General features: G+C 36.4%; 17 non-coding genes across 17 annotated transcripts; all 17 read right to left on the bottom strand.

Annotated features, from left to right (window-relative positions):
- Positions 1 to 108: 108 nt before the first annotated feature.
- On the bottom strand, positions 109 to 198 carry TRNAR-UCU (transfer RNA arginine (anticodon UCU)). Its single transcript is given in 2 exon segments — positions 109 to 144; positions 162 to 198. It is a non-coding gene; the product is annotated as a tRNA-Arg (tRNA).
- Positions 199 to 875: 677 nt separating this feature from the next.
- Positions 876 to 965, bottom strand: TRNAR-UCU (transfer RNA arginine (anticodon UCU)). Its single transcript is given in 2 exon segments — positions 876 to 911; positions 929 to 965. It is a non-coding gene; the product is annotated as a tRNA-Arg (tRNA).
- A 676-nt stretch (positions 966 to 1,641) lies between these two features.
- TRNAR-UCU (transfer RNA arginine (anticodon UCU)) lies at positions 1,642 to 1,731 on the bottom strand. The gene is given in 2 exon segments: positions 1,642 to 1,677; positions 1,695 to 1,731. It is a non-coding gene; the product is annotated as a tRNA-Arg (tRNA).
- Positions 1,732 to 2,408: 677 nt separating this feature from the next.
- Positions 2,409 to 2,498, bottom strand: TRNAR-UCU (transfer RNA arginine (anticodon UCU)). The gene is given in 2 exon segments: positions 2,409 to 2,444; positions 2,462 to 2,498. It is a non-coding gene; the product is annotated as a tRNA-Arg (tRNA).
- A 677-nt stretch (positions 2,499 to 3,175) lies between these two features.
- Positions 3,176 to 3,265, bottom strand: TRNAR-UCU (transfer RNA arginine (anticodon UCU)). The gene is given in 2 exon segments: positions 3,176 to 3,211; positions 3,229 to 3,265. It is a non-coding gene; the product is annotated as a tRNA-Arg (tRNA).
- A 677-nt stretch (positions 3,266 to 3,942) lies between these two features.
- TRNAR-UCU (transfer RNA arginine (anticodon UCU)) lies at positions 3,943 to 4,032 on the bottom strand. Its single transcript is given in 2 exon segments — positions 3,943 to 3,978; positions 3,996 to 4,032. It is a non-coding gene; the product is annotated as a tRNA-Arg (tRNA).
- A 675-nt stretch (positions 4,033 to 4,707) lies between these two features.
- Positions 4,708 to 4,799, bottom strand: TRNAR-UCU (transfer RNA arginine (anticodon UCU)). Its single transcript is given in 2 exon segments — positions 4,708 to 4,745; positions 4,763 to 4,799. It is a non-coding gene; the product is annotated as a tRNA-Arg (tRNA).
- Positions 4,800 to 5,474: 675 nt separating this feature from the next.
- Positions 5,475 to 5,564, bottom strand: TRNAR-UCU (transfer RNA arginine (anticodon UCU)). Its single transcript is given in 2 exon segments — positions 5,475 to 5,510; positions 5,528 to 5,564. It is a non-coding gene; the product is annotated as a tRNA-Arg (tRNA).
- A 675-nt stretch (positions 5,565 to 6,239) lies between these two features.
- TRNAR-UCU (transfer RNA arginine (anticodon UCU)) lies at positions 6,240 to 6,329 on the bottom strand. Its single transcript is given in 2 exon segments — positions 6,240 to 6,275; positions 6,293 to 6,329. It is a non-coding gene; the product is annotated as a tRNA-Arg (tRNA).
- A 1,442-nt stretch (positions 6,330 to 7,771) lies between these two features.
- TRNAR-UCU (transfer RNA arginine (anticodon UCU)) lies at positions 7,772 to 7,861 on the bottom strand. The gene is given in 2 exon segments: positions 7,772 to 7,807; positions 7,825 to 7,861. It is a non-coding gene; the product is annotated as a tRNA-Arg (tRNA).
- Positions 7,862 to 8,538: 677 nt separating this feature from the next.
- Positions 8,539 to 8,628, bottom strand: TRNAR-UCU (transfer RNA arginine (anticodon UCU)). Its single transcript is given in 2 exon segments — positions 8,539 to 8,574; positions 8,592 to 8,628. It is a non-coding gene; the product is annotated as a tRNA-Arg (tRNA).
- Positions 8,629 to 9,305: 677 nt separating this feature from the next.
- Positions 9,306 to 9,395, bottom strand: TRNAR-UCU (transfer RNA arginine (anticodon UCU)). Its single transcript is given in 2 exon segments — positions 9,306 to 9,341; positions 9,359 to 9,395. It is a non-coding gene; the product is annotated as a tRNA-Arg (tRNA).
- A 676-nt stretch (positions 9,396 to 10,071) lies between these two features.
- Positions 10,072 to 10,161, bottom strand: TRNAR-UCU (transfer RNA arginine (anticodon UCU)). Its single transcript is given in 2 exon segments — positions 10,072 to 10,107; positions 10,125 to 10,161. It is a non-coding gene; the product is annotated as a tRNA-Arg (tRNA).
- Positions 10,162 to 10,838: 677 nt separating this feature from the next.
- On the bottom strand, positions 10,839 to 10,928 carry TRNAR-UCU (transfer RNA arginine (anticodon UCU)). The gene is given in 2 exon segments: positions 10,839 to 10,874; positions 10,892 to 10,928. It is a non-coding gene; the product is annotated as a tRNA-Arg (tRNA).
- Positions 10,929 to 11,605: 677 nt separating this feature from the next.
- On the bottom strand, positions 11,606 to 11,695 carry TRNAR-UCU (transfer RNA arginine (anticodon UCU)). Its single transcript is given in 2 exon segments — positions 11,606 to 11,641; positions 11,659 to 11,695. It is a non-coding gene; the product is annotated as a tRNA-Arg (tRNA).
- A 677-nt stretch (positions 11,696 to 12,372) lies between these two features.
- On the bottom strand, positions 12,373 to 12,462 carry TRNAR-UCU (transfer RNA arginine (anticodon UCU)). The gene is given in 2 exon segments: positions 12,373 to 12,408; positions 12,426 to 12,462. It is a non-coding gene; the product is annotated as a tRNA-Arg (tRNA).
- A 677-nt stretch (positions 12,463 to 13,139) lies between these two features.
- Positions 13,140 to 13,229, bottom strand: TRNAR-UCU (transfer RNA arginine (anticodon UCU)). Its single transcript is given in 2 exon segments — positions 13,140 to 13,175; positions 13,193 to 13,229. It is a non-coding gene; the product is annotated as a tRNA-Arg (tRNA).
- Positions 13,230 to 13,410: the final 181 nt, after the last annotated feature.

Below are 13,410 nucleotides of genomic sequence, written 5' to 3'. Positions count from 1 at the left end.
AGATACATAGGTTCAACTTGGGTCAAATACTAAGATTAAAGCATCGGCCAAAAATAAACATTCCTCACATGCATAATGTTCCTTGTTTGAATAAGAAAGTAAAAAAGGCAACTCTGGTGGGATTCGAACCCACAACCTTTGAATGACTTTGCCAATTCACTTAGAAGTCCAACGCGCTATCCATTGCGCCACAGAGCCAGATGACAATCAACTTGCGTACATCAGGGGATGATCGAGGTTTTGTCAATCCAGTGTTTACTTCACATCATATTATCAAGCCTTCTGGGATACATGAAAGAATGATTGTTTTCTGAAACATAAAATGTCTGTAGCAAGAATCACAGTTCAGGGCGAAACCTTGAACTGCACCTTTGTTCGCTTGGGGAGAAATTCAGAGAATAGGGTATTACAGTATTTTCTTGCCAAGTGAATTGGTTTGGACAACAATTCCATACCTTAATAAAAAAGAACTGGATAAAAAGTGCAGACATACAATTGGTTAACAATACAAAAACACAAAGAGAATATACCATAAATAGTTTTGAAAGAATATTTTACTTTATATGTCGCTAGAAACAAATGTCTGAGTGTAGGGTGTTGTGTTTTTGGTCTATCTCATTTACAGCTATTATAAAGACAATGTTTCTGAAGGAAGGATACATTAGGAAAGTGCAAAGTTTCTGGCAGTGATGTTGTATTCCTTATGAGCAATATGTTCCTGTTGCAATGGAAGGCAGACTGCTTTTGATTCAGTTGCATGCTATATTAGATACATAGGTTCAACTTGGGTCAAATACTAAGATTAAAGCATCGGCCAAAAATAAACATTCCTCACATGCATAATGTTCCTTGTTTGAATAAGAAAGTAAAAAATGCGACTCTGGTGGGATTCGAACCCACAACCTTTGAATGACTTTGCCAATTCACTTAGAAGTCCAACGCGCTATCCATTGCGCCACAGAGCCAGATGCACAGCAACTTGCGTACATTAAGGGATGATCGAAGTTTTGTCAATCCGGTGTTTACTTCACATCATATTATCAAGCCTTCTGGGATACAAGAAAGAATAATTGTTTTCGGAAACATAAAATGTCTGTAGAAGAATCACACTTCTGGGTGAAACCTTGAACTACACCTTTGTTCCTTTAGGGATAAATTCGGAGAATAGGGTATTACAGTATTTTCTTGCCAAGTGAATAGGTTTGGACAACAATTCCATACCTTAATAAAAAAGAACTGGATAAAAAGTGCAGACATACAATTGGTTAACAATACAAAAACACAAAGAGAATATACCATATATAGCTTTGAAAGAAGATTTTACTTTATATGTCGCTAGAAACAAATGTCTGAGTGTAGGGTGTCGTGTTTTTGGTCTATCTCATTTACAGCTATTATAAAGACAATGTTTCTGAAGGAAGGATACATTAGGAAAGTGCAAAGTTTCTGGCAGTGATGTTGTATTCCTTATGAGCAATATGTTCCTGTTGCAATGGAAGGCAGACTGCTTTTGATTCAGTTGCATGCTGTATTAGATACATAGGTTCAACTTGGGTCAAATACTAAGATTAAAGCATCGGCCAAAAATAAACATTCCTCACATGCATAATGTTCCTTGTTTGAATAAGAAAGTAAAAAATGTGACTCTGGTGGGATTCGAACCCACAACCTTTGAATGACTTTGCCAATTCACTTAGAAGTCCAATGCGCTATCCATTGCGCCACAGAGCCAGATGAAAATCAACTTGCGTACATTAAGGGATGATCGAAGTTTTGTCAATCCGGTGTTTACTTCACATCACATTATCAAGCCTTCTGGGACACATCAAAGAATGATTGTTTTCTGAAACATAAAATGTCTGTAGCAAGAATCACACTTCTGTGTGAAACCTTGAACTGCACCTTTGTTCGCTTGGGGAGAAATTCAGAGAATAGGGTATTACAGTATTTTCTTGCCAAGTGAATAGGTTTGGACAACAATTCCATACCTTAATAAAAAAGAACTGGATAAAAAGTGCAGACATACAATTGGTTAACAATACAAAAACACAAAGAGAATATACCATAAATAGCTTTGAAAGAAGATTTTACTTTATATGTCGCTAGAAACAAATGTCTGAGTGTAGGGTGTCGTGTTTTTGGTCTATCTCATTTACAGCTATTATAAAGACAATGTTTCTGAAGGAAAGATACATTAGGAAAGTGCAAAGTTTCTGGCAGTGATGTTGTATTGCTTATGAGCAATATGTTCCTGTTGCAATGGAAGGCAGACTGCTTTTGATTCAGTTGCATGGTGTATTAGATACATAGGTTCAACTTGGGTCAAATACTAAGATTAAAGCATCGGCCAAAAATAAACATTCCTCACATGCATAATGTTCCTTGTTTGAATAAGAAAGTAAAAAATGTGACTCTGGTGGGATTCGAACCCACAACCTTTGAATGACTTTGCCAATTCACTTAGAAGTCCAACGCGCTATCCATTGCGCTACAGAGCCAGATGACAATCAACTTGCGTACATCAGGGGATGATCGAGGTTTTGTCAATCCAGTGTTTACTTCACATCATATTATCAAGCCTTCTGGGATACATGAAAGAATGATTGTTTTCTGAAACATAAAATGTCTGTAGCAAGAATCACAGTTCAGGGCGAAACCTTGAACTGCACCTTTGTTCGCTTGGGGAGAAATTCAGAGAATAGGGCATTACAGTATTTTCTTGCCAAGTGAATTGGTTTGGACAACAATTCCATACCTTAATAAAAAAGAACTGGATAAAAAGTGCAGACATACAATTGGTTAACAATACAAAAACACAAAGAGAATATACCATAAATAGTTTTGAAAGAATATTTTACTTTATATGTCGCTAGAAACAAATGTCTGAGTGTAGGGTGTTGTGTTTTTGGTCTATCTCATTTACAGCTATTATAAAGACAATGTTTCTGAAGGAAGGATACATTAGGAAAGTGCAAAGTTTCTGGCAGTGATGTTGTATTCCTTATGAGCAATATGTTCCTGTTGCAATGGAAGGCAGACTGCTTTTGATTCAGTTGCATGCTGTATTAGATACATAGGTTCAACTTGGGTCAAATACTAAGATTAAAGCATCGGCCAAAAATAAACATTCCTCACATGCATAATGTTCCTTGTTTGAATAAGAAAGTAAAAAATGTGACTCTGGTGGGATTCGAACCCACAACCTTTGAATGACTTTGCCAATTCACTTAGAAGTCCAATGCGCTATCCATTGCGCCACAGAGCCAGATGAAAATCAACTTGCGTACATTAAGGGATGATCGAAGTTTTGTCAATCCGGTGTTTACTTCACATCACATTATCAAGACTTCTGGGACACATCAAAGAATGATTGTTTTCTGAAACATAAAATGTCTGTAGCAAGAATCACACTTCTGTGTGAAACCTTGAACTGCACCTTTGTTCGCTTGGGGAGAAATTCAGAGAATAGGGTATTACAGTATTTTCTTGCCAAGTGAATAGGTTTGGACAACAATTCCATACCTTAATAAAAAAGAACTGGATAAAAAGTGCAGACATACAATTGGTTAACAATACAAAAACACAAAGAGAATATACCATAAATAGCTTTGAAAGAATATTTTACTTTATATGTCGCTAGAAACAAATGTCTGAGTGTAGGGTGTTGTGTTTTTGGTCTATCTCATTTACAGCTATTATAAAGACAATGTTTCTGAAGGAAGGATACATTAGGAAAGTGCAAAGTTTCTGGCAGTGATGTTGTATTCCTTATGAGCAATATGTTCCTGTTGCAATGGAAGGCAGACTGCTTTTGATTCAGTTGCATGCTGTATTAGATACATAGGTTCAACTTGGGTCAAATACTAAGATTAAAGCATCGGCCAAAAATAAACATTCCTCACATGCATAATGTTCCTTGTTTGAATAAGAAAGTAAAAAATGTGACTCTGGTGGGATTCGAACCCACAACCTTTGAATGACTTTGCCAATTCACTTAGAAGTCCAATGCGCTATCCATTGCGCCACAGAGCCAGATGAAAATCAACTTGCGTACATTAAGGGATGATCGAAGTTTTGTCAATCCGGTGTTTACTTCACATCACATTATCAAGCCTTCTGGGACACATCAAAGAATGATTGTTTTCTGAAACATAAAATGTCTGTAGCAAGAATCACACTTCTGTGTGAAACCTTGAACTGCACCTTTGTTCGCTTGGGGAGAAATTCAGAGAATAGGGTATTACAGTATTTTCTTGCCAAGTGAATAGGTTTGGACAACAATTCCATACCTTAATAAAAAAGAACTGGATAAAAAGTGCAGACATACAATTGGTTAACAATACAAAAACACAAAGAGAATATACCATAAATAGCTTTGAAAGAAGATTTTACTTTATATGTCGCTAGAAACAAATGTCTGAGTGTAGGGTGTCATGTTTTTGGTCTATCTCATTTACAGCTATTATAAAGACAATGTTTCTGAAGGAAAGATACATTAGGAAAGTGCAAAGTTTCTGGCAGTGATGTTGTATTGCTTATGAGCAATATGTTCCTGTTGCAATGGAAGGCAGACTGCTTTTGATTCAGTTGCATGGTGTATTAGATACATAGGTTCAACTTGGGTCAAATACTAAGATTAAAGCATCGGCCAAAAATAAACATTCCTCACATGCATAATGTTCCTTGTTTGAATAAGAAAGTAAAAAATGGAACTCTGGTGGGATTCGAACCCACAACCTTTGAATGACTTTGCCAATTCACTTAGAAGTCCAACGCGCTATCCATTGCGCCACAGAGCCAGATGCACAGCAACTTGCGTACATTAAGGGATGATCGAAGTTTTGTCAATCCGGTGTTTACTTCACATCATATTATCAAGCCTTCTGGGATACAAGAAAGAATAATTGTTTTCGGAAACATAAAATGTCTGTAGAAGAATCACACTTCTGGGTGAAACCTTGAACTACACCTTTGTTCCTTTAGGGATAAATTCGGAGAATAGGGTATTACAGTATTTTCTTGCCAAGTGAATTGGTTTGGACAACAATTCCATACCTTAATAAAAAAGAACTGGATAAAAAGTGCAGACATACAATTGGTTAACAATACAAAAACACAAAGAGAATATACCATAAATAGCTTTGAAAGAAGATTTTACTTTATATGTCGCTAGAAACACATGTCTGAGCATAGGGTGTCGTGTTTTGGTCTATCTCATTTACAGCTATTATAAAGACAATGTTTCTGAAGGAAGGATACATTAGAAAAGTGCCAAGTTTCTGGTAGTGATGTTGTATTGCTTATGAGCAATATGTTCCTGTTGCAATGGAAGGCAGACTGCTTTTGATTCAGTTGCATGCTGTATTAGATACATAGGTTCAACTTGGGTCAAATACTAAGATTAAAGCATCGGCCAAAAATAAACATTCCTCACATGCATAATGTTCCTTGTTTGAATAAGAAAGTAAAAAATACGACTCTGGTGGGATTCGAACCCACAACCTTTGAATGACTTTGCCAATTCACTTAGAAGTCCAACGCGCTATCCATTGCGCCACAGAGCCAGATGAAAATCAACTTGCGTACATTAAGGGATGATCGAAGTTTTGTCAATCCGGTGTTTACTTCACATCATATTATCAAGCCTTCTGGGATACAAGAAAGAATAATTGTTTTCTGAAACATAAAATGTCTGTAGAAGAATCACACTTCTGGGTGAAACCTTGAACTACACCTTTGTTCCTTTAGGGATAAATTCGGAGAATAGGGTATTACTGTATTTTCTTGCCAAGTGAATTGGTTTGGACAACAATTCCATACCTTAATAAAAAAGAACTGGATAAAAAGTGCAGACATACAATTGGTTAACAATACAAAAACACAAAGAGAATATACCATAAATAGCTTTGAAAGAAGATTTTACTTTATATGTCGCTAGAAACACATGTCTGAGCATAGGGTGTCGTGTTTTGGTCTATCTCATTTACAGCTATTATAAAGACAATGTTTCTGAAGGAAGGATACATTAGAAAAGTGCCAAGTTTCTGGCAGTGAAGTTGTATTGCTTATGAGCAATATGTTCCTGTTGCAATGGAAGGCAGACTGCTTTTGATTCAGTTGCATGCTGTATTAGATACATAGGTTCAACTTGGGTCAAATACTAAGATTAAAGCATCGGCCAAAAATAAACATTCCTCACATGCATAATGTTCCTTGTTTGAATAAGAAAGTAAAAAATACGACTCTGGTGGGATTCGAACCCACAACCTTTGAATGACTTTGCCAATTCACTTAGAAGTCCAACGCGCTATCCATTGCGCCACAGAGCCAGATGAAAATCAACTTGCGTACATTAAGGGATGATCGAAGTTTTGTCAATCCAGTGTTTACTTCACATCATATTATCAAGCCTTCTGGGATACAAGAAAGAATAATTGTTTTCTGAAACATAAAATGTCTGTAGAAGAATCACACTTCTGGGTGAAACCTTGAACTACACCTTTGTTCCTTTAGGGATAAATTCGGAGAATAGGGTATTACTGTATTTTCTTGCAAACTGAATACGTTTGGACAACAATTCCATACCTTAATAAAAAAGAACTGGATAAAAAGTGCAGCCATACAATTGGTTAACAATACAAAAACACAAAGAGAATATACCATAAATAGCTTTGAAAGAAGATTTTACTTGATATGTCGCTAGAAACAAATGTCTGAGTGTAGGGTGTCGTGTTTTTGGTCTATCTCATTTACAGCTATTATAAAGACAATGTTTCTGAAGGAAGGATACATTAGGAAAGTGCAAAGTTTCTGGCAGTGAAGTTGTATTGCTTATGAGCAATATGTTCCTGTTGCAATGGAAGGCAGACTGCTTTTGATTCAGTTGCATGCTGTATTAGATACATAGGTTCAACTTGGGTCAAATACTAAGATTAAAGCATCGGCCAAAAATAAACATTCCTCACATGCATAATGTTCCTTGTTTGAATAAGAAAGTAAAAAATGCGACTCTGGTGGGATTCGAACCCACAACCTTTGAATGACTTTGCCAATTCACTTAGAAGTCCAAGGCGCTATTCATTGCGCCACAGAGCCAGATGACAATCAACTTGCGTACATCAGGGGATGATCGAGGTTTTGTCGATCCAGTGTTTACTTCACATCATATTATCAGGCCTTCTGGGATACAAGAAAGAATAATTGTTTTCTGAAACATAAAATGTCTGTAGAAGAATCACACTTCTGGGTGAAACCTTGAACTACACCTTTGTTCCTTTAGGGATAAATTCGGAGAATAGGGTATTACTGTATTTTCTTGCAAACTGAATACGTTTGGACAACAATTCCATACCTTAATAAAAAAGAACTGGATAAAAAGTGCAGCCATACAATTGGTTAACAATACAAAAACACAAAGAGAATATACCATAAATAGTTTTGAAAGAATATTTTACTTTATATGTCGCTAGAAACAAATGTCTGAGTGTAGGGTGTCGTGTTTTTGGTCTATCTCATTTACAGCTATTATAAAGACAATGTTTCTGAAGGAAGGATACATTAGGAAAGTGCAAAGTTTCTGGCAGTGAAGTTGTATTGCTTATGAGCAATATGTTCCTGTTGCAATGGAAGGCAGACTGCTTTTGATTCAGTTGCATGCTGTATTAGATACATAGGTTCAACTTGGGTCAAATACTAAGATTAAAGCATCGGCCAAAAATAAACATTCCTCACATGCATAATGTTCCTTGTTTGAATAAGAAAGTAAAAAATGCAACTCTGGTGGGATTCGAACCCACAACCTTTGAATGACTTTGCCAATTCACTTAGAAGTCCAACGCGCTATCCATTGCGCCACAGAGCCAGATGACAATCAACTTGCGTACATCAGGGGATGATCGAGGTTTTGTCAATCCAGTGTTTACTTCACATCATATTATCAAGCCTTCTGGGATACATGAAAGAATGATTGTTTTCTGAAACATAAAATGTCTGTAGCAAGAATCACAGTTCAGGGCGAAACCTTGAACTACACCTTTGTTCCTTTAGGGATAAATTCGGAGAAAAGGGTATTACTGTATTTTCTTGCAAACTGAATACGTTTGGACAACAATTCCATACCTTAATAAAAAAGAACTGGATAAAAAGTGCAGCCATACAATTGGTTAACAATACAAAAACACAAAGAGAATATACCATAAATAGTTTTGAAAGAATATTTTACTTTATATGTCGCTAGAAACAAATGTCTGAGTGTAGGGTGTCGTGTTTTTGGTCTATCTCATTTACAGCTATTATAAAGACAATGTTTCTGAAGGAAGGATACATTAGGAAAGTGCAAAGTTTCTGGCAGTGATGTTGTATTGCTTATGAGCAATATGTTCCTGTTGCAATGGAAGGCAGACTGCTTTTGATTCAGTTGCATGCTGTATTAGATACATAGGTTCAACTTGGGTCAAATACTAAGATTAAAGCATCGGCCAAAAATAAACATTCCTCACATGCATAATGTTCCTTGTTTGAATAAGAAAGTAAAAAATGCAACTCTGGTGGGATTCGAACCCACAACCTTTGAATGACTTTGCCAATTCACTTAGAAGTCCAACGCGCTATCCATTGCGCCACAGAGCCAGATGACAATCAACTTGCGTACATCAGGGGATGATCGAGGTTTTGTCAATCCAGTGTTTACTTCACATCATATTATCAAGCCTTCTGGGATACATGAAAGAATGATTGTTTTCTGAAACATAAAATGTCTGTAGCAAGAATCACAGTTCAGGGCGAAACCTTGAACTGCACCTTTGTTCGCTTGGGGAGAAATTCAGAGAATAGGGTATTACAGTATTTTCTTGCCAAGTGAATTGGTTTGGACAACAATTCCATACCTTAATAAAAAAGAACTGGATAAAAAGTGCAGACATACAATTGGTTAACAATACAAAAACACAAAGAGAATATACCATAAATAGTTTTGAAAGAATATTTTACTTTATATGTCGCTAGAAACAAATGTCTGAGTGTAGGGTGTTGTGTTTTTGGTCTATCTCATTTACAGCTATTATAAAGACAATGTTTCTGAAGGAAGGATACATTAGGAAAGTGCAAAGTTTCTGGCAGTGATGTTGTATTCCTTATGAGCAATATGTTCCTGTTGCAATGGAAGGCAGACTGCTTTTGATTCAGTTGCATGCTATATTAGATACATAGGTTCAACTTCGGTCAAATACTAAGATTAAAGCATCGGCCAAAAATAAACATTCCTCACATGCATAATGTTCCTTGTTTGAATAAGAAAGTAAAAAATGCGACTCTGGTGGGATTCGAACCCACAACCTTTGAATGACTTTGCCAATTCACTTAGAAGTCCAACGCGCTATCCATTGCGCCACAGAGCCAGATGCACAGCAACTTGCGTACATTAAGGGATGATCGAAGTTTTGTCAATCCGGTGTTTACTTCACATCATATTATCAAGCCTTCTGGGATACAAGAAAGAATAATTGTTTTCGGAAACATAAAATGTCTGTAGAAGAATCACACTTCTGGGTGAAACCTTGAACTACACCTTTGTTCCTTTAGGGATAAATTCGGAGAATAGGGTATTACAGTATTTTCTTGCCAAGTGAATAGGTTTGGACAACAATTCCATACCTTAATAAAAAAGAACTGGATAAAAAGTGCAGACATACAATTGGTTAACAATACAAAAACACAAAGAGAATATACCATATATAGCTTTGAAAGAAGATTTTACTTTATATGTCGCTAGAAACAAATGTCTGAGTGTAGGGTGTCGTGTTTTTGGTCTATCTCATTTACAGCTATTATAAAGACAATGTTTCTGAAGGAAGGATACATTAGGAAAGTGCAAAGTTTCTGGCAGTGATGTTGTATTCCTTATGAGCAATATGTTCCTGTTGCAATGGAAGGCAGACTGCTTTTGATTCAGTTGCATGCTGTATTAGATACATAGGTTCAACTTGGGTCAAATACTAAGATTAAAGCATCGGCCAAAAATAAACATTCCTCACATGCATAATGTTCCTTGTTTGAATAAGAAAGTAAAAAATGTGACTCTGGTGGGATTCGAACCCACAACCTTTGAATGACTTTGCCAATTCACTTAGAAGTCCAATGCGCTATCCATTGCGCCACAGAGCCAGATGAAAATCAACTTGCGTACATTAAGGGATGATCGAAGTTTTGTCAATCCGGTGTTTACTTCACATCACATTATCAAGCCTTCTGGGACACATCAAAGAATGATTGTTTTCTGAAACATAAAATGTCTGTAGCAAGAATCACACTTCTGTGTGAAACCTTGAACTGCACCTTTGTTCGCTTGGGGAGAAATTCAGAGAATAGGGTATTACAGTATTTTCTTGCCAAGTGAATAGGTTTGGACAACAATTCCATACCTTAATAAAAAAGAACTGGATAAAAAGTGCAGACATACAATTGGTTAACAATACAAAAACACAAAGAGAATATACCATAAATAGCTTTGAAAGAAGATTTTACTTTATATGTCGCTAGAAACAAATGTCTGAGTGTAGGGTGTCGTGTTTTTGGTCTATCTCATTTACAGCTATTATAAAGACAATGTTTCTGAAGGAAAGATACATTAGGAAAGTGCAAAGTTTCTGGCAGTGATGTTGTATTGCTTATGAGCAATATGTTCCTGTTGCAATGGAAGGCAGACTGCTTTTGATTCAGTTGCATGGTGTATTAGATACATAGGTTCAACTTGGGTCAAATACTAAGATTAAAGCATCGGCCAAAAATAAACATTCCTCACATGCATAATGTTCCTTGTTTGAATAAGAAAGTAAAAAATGTGACTCTGGTGGGATTCGAACCCACAACCTTTGAATGACTTTGCCAATTCACTTAGAAGTCCAACGCGCTATCCATTGCGCTACAGAGCCAGATGACAATCAACTTGCGTACATCAGGGGATGATCGAGGTTTTGTCAATCCAGTGTTTACTTCACATCATATTATCAAGCCTTCTGGGATACATGAAAGAATGATTGTTTTCTGAAACATAAAATGTCTGTAGCAAGAATCACAGTTCAGGGCGAAACCTTGAACTGCACCTTTGTTCGCTTGGGGAGAAATTCAGAGAATAGGGTATTACAGTATTTTCTTGCCAAGTGAATTGGTTTGGACAACAATTCCATACCTTAATAAAAAAGAACTGGATAAAAAGTGCAGACATACAATTGGTTAACAATACAAAAACACAAAGAGAATATACCATAAATAGTTTTGAAAGAATATTTTACTTTATATGTCGCTAGAAACAAATGTCTGAGTGTAGGGTGTTGTGTTTTTGGTCTATCTCATTTACAGCTATTATAAAGACAATGTTTCTGAAGGAAGGATACATTAGGAAAGTGCAAAGTTTCTGGCAGTGATGTTGTATTCCTTATGAGCAATATGTTCCTGTTGCAATGGAAGGCAGACTGCTTTTGATTCAGTTGCATGCTGTATTAGATACATAGGTTCAACTTGGGTCAAATACTAAGATTAAAGCATCGGCCAAAAATAAACATTCCTCACATGCATAATGTTCCTTGTTTGAATAAGAAAGTAAAAAATGTGACTCTGGTGGGATTCGAACCCACAACCTTTGAATGACTTTGCCAATTCACTTAGAAGTCCAATGCGCTATCCATTGCGCCACAGAGCCAGATGAAAATCAACTTGCGTACATTAAGGGATGATCGAAGTTTTGTCAATCCGGTGTTTACTTCACATCACATTATCAAGCCTTCTGGGACACATCAAAGAATGATTGTTTTCTGAAACATAAAATGTCTGTAGCAAGAATCACACTTCTGTGTGAAACCTTGAACTGCACCTTTGTTCGCTTGGGGAGAAATTCAGAGAATAGGGTATTACAGTATTTTCTTGCCAAGTGAATAGGTTTGGACAACAATTCCATACCTTAATAAAAAAGAACTGGATAAAAAGTGCAGACATACAATTGGTTAACAATACAAAAACACAAAGAGAATATACCATAAATAGCTTTGAAAGAATATTTTACTTTATATGTCGCTAGAAACAAATGTCTGAGTGTAGGGTGTTGTGTTTTTGGTCTATCTCATTTACAGCTATTATAAAGACAATGTTTCTGAAGGAAGGATACATTAGGAAAGTGCAAAGTTTCTGGCAGTGATGTTGTATTCCTTATGAGCAATATGTTCCTGTTGCAATGGAAGGCAGACTGCTTTTGATTCAGTTGCATGCTGTATTAGATACATAGGTTCAACTTGGGTCAAATACTAAGATTAAAGCATCGGCCAAAAATAAACATTCCTCACATGCATAATGTTCCTTGTTTGAATAAGAAAGTAAAAAATGTGACTCTGGTGGGATTCGAACCCACAACCTTTGAATGACTTTGCCAATTCACTTAGAAGTCCAATGCGCTATCCATTGCGCCACAGAGCCAGATGAAAATCAACTTGCGTACATTAAGGGATGATCGAAGTTTTGTCAATCCGGTGTTTACTTCACATCACATTATCAAGCCTTCTGGGACACATCAAAGAATGATTGTTTTCTGAAACATAAAATGTCTGTAGCAAGAATCACACTTCTGTGTGAAACCTTGAACTGCACCTTTGTTCGCTTGGGGAGAAATTCAGAGAATAGGGTATTACAGTATTTTCTTGCCAAGTGAATAGGTTTGGACAACAATTCCATACCTTAATAAAAAAGAACTGGATAAAAAGTGCAGACATACAATTGGTTAACAATACAAAAACACAAAGAGAATATACCATAAATAGCTTTGAAAGAAGATTTTACTTTATATGTCGCTAGAAACAAATGTCTGAGTGTAGGGTGTTGTGTTTTTGGTCTATCTCATTTACAGCTATTATAAAGACAATGTTTCTGAAGGAAGGATACATTAGGAAAGTGCAAAGTTTCTGGCAGTGATGTTGTATTCCTTATGAGCAATATGTTCCTGTTGCAATGGAAGGCAGACTGCTTTTGATTCAGTTGCATGCTGTATTAGATACATAGGTTCAACTTGGGTCAAATACTAAGATTAAAGCATCGGCCAAAAATAAACATTCCTCACATGCATAATGTTCCTTGTTTGAATAAGAAAGTAAAAAATGTGACTCTGGTGGGATTCGAACCCACAACCTTTGAATGACTTTGCCAATTCACTTAGAAGTCCAATGCGCTATCCATTGCGCCACAGAGCCAGATGAAAATCAACTTGCGTACATTAAGGGATGATCGAAGTTTTGTCAATCCGGTGTTTACTTCACATCACATTATCAAGCCTTCTGGGACACATCAAAGAATGATTGTTTTCTGAAACATAAAATGTCTGTAGCAAGAATCACACTTCTGTGTGAAACCTTGAACTGCACCTTTGTTCGC

Source organism: Ambystoma mexicanum, assembly GCF_040938575.1.
Source record: "Ambystoma mexicanum isolate Mex_15411 chromosome 12 unlocalized genomic scaffold, UKY_AmexF1_1 Mex_chr12_unloc.1, whole genome shotgun sequence".
Taxonomy (NCBI): domain Eukaryota; kingdom Metazoa; phylum Chordata; class Amphibia; order Caudata; family Ambystomatidae; genus Ambystoma; species Ambystoma mexicanum.
The sequence above is the reverse complement of the archived record's forward strand: the minus strand, read 5'-3'. Positions and strand labels throughout refer to the sequence as shown.